This window comes from Carlito syrichta, unplaced genomic scaffold, assembly GCF_000164805.1.
Source record: "Carlito syrichta isolate Samal-C Ts95f unplaced genomic scaffold, Tarsius_syrichta-2.0.1 Scaffold79026, whole genome shotgun sequence".
In the NCBI taxonomy this organism is placed as follows: domain Eukaryota; kingdom Metazoa; phylum Chordata; class Mammalia; order Primates; family Tarsiidae; genus Carlito; species Carlito syrichta.
The window spans coordinates 43,211-44,920 of record NW_007023122.1 but is presented as its reverse complement, the minus strand read 5'-3'; positions in this window follow the sequence as shown (position 1 = coordinate 44,920).

The following is a 1,710-nucleotide window of genomic DNA, read 5'->3' as shown; positions in this document are numbered from 1 at the left end:
GACTCCAACATTATAATAGCAGGGGAATTGAATACTGCATTAACAGTGTTAGAAGGTAATTAAGGCAAAAAATCAACAAAGTGATCCAGAAACTAAAGTTGACACTCAATCAAATGAACTTAAAACGTTCCCACGGATTATTCCACCCAATAACCACAGAATATACATTCTTTTCATGCCCACATAGAAGGTACCCGAGATCGATCACATCCTTGGCCATAAATTAAGTATACACAAATCCTATAAGGTTGGAATATTGCCATGCACCTTTTCAGACCACAAGAAATAAAAATAAGTATAAACATCAACACCAACAAAATTTCCCCAAAGTCCACAAGGACATGGACACTAAACAGCATGGTGCTGCACAACTACTGTGTCCATGCTGAAATCAACACAGTAATTAAAAGATACCTCTGGAAACAAGTGAAAATGAAGAAACATCTTACCAAAACCTCTGGGATGCCAAGAAAGCATTTCTAAGAGGGTACTTTACATGTCTACGTGCACACACCAAGACAATGGAAAGATTACAGGTTAAAAATTGGATTAATCACCCAAGGGAACTAGAAAGAGAAGACTACCAAAACCCTAACTTTAGCAGAATAATTCAAATCACCAGCAAAAGAACCTAAATATGGGACACAGAAGACAAAATTGTAGGAAACATCAGCAAAACAAAAAGCTGCTTCTTTGAAAGAATTAGCTAGATTGATGCATCCCAAGCCAGAATGACCAAGAAAAAGAGAGAGAAAATCAAGTAAACAGAATCAGAGATACAAAAGGTAAAATCACAACTGATCCTGAAGAAATACAGAAGATTAGCAGAGATTACTATGTACACATATCTGGAAACAAACTTGATAGCCTAAATGAAATGGAGGGCTTTCTGATATCACACAACATCCCCAGGTTGAAACAAGAAGAAATTGAGGCCATTGCTTTTCTAAGCACTGTTCTGTCTATGTTGCCGTTTGAGTTATGGTTGTCATGCTTTCCTAAGGTTCGATTCTCTCCCCTACCTTGAGGAGGGGAATCATCTCTCTTTTTTCTCTCAAATTTACTGTCTACATAAACGATACTTTCCAATATAACTTCTGTGAAGTTATTTGCATCTCTCACAATGCTCTGGATCACAGAATCTCTGTCTGCATATATTTTGGAGACACTACTGGGAATTTGAACTAAAAAAAAATTAACGTATTGGGACACTAAATAGACCAATAACATAAGAAAACTACCTACCAAAAAAGTCCTGGACTTTATGGCTTTCCAGCAGAATTCTACAAAATGTATTAGAAGGAACTGATATAAATCCTTTTGAAAGTATTCCAGGAAATTTTAAAAGATGGAATCCTTCCCAAATCATTTTATGATGCTAACAACACACTGATATCCAATCCTGGAAAAGATCTAACACAAATAGAGAATTACAGGCCAATATCACTTATGAACATAGAGGCAAAATTCATCAACAAGATTCTAGCAATTTGATTCCAAAGACACATCTCAAAAAACATACACCATTACAAAGTAGACTTCATCCCAAGAATCAGCATCTGCAAGATCATAAATGTAATTAAACACACCAGCAGATGTAAAATCATAAACCACTTGGTCACATCATTTGATGTGGAAAATGCTTTTGATAAAATCCAGCCCCCTTCTTGATAAAAACCCTCGACACCTAGGTATAGAAGGAACATACCT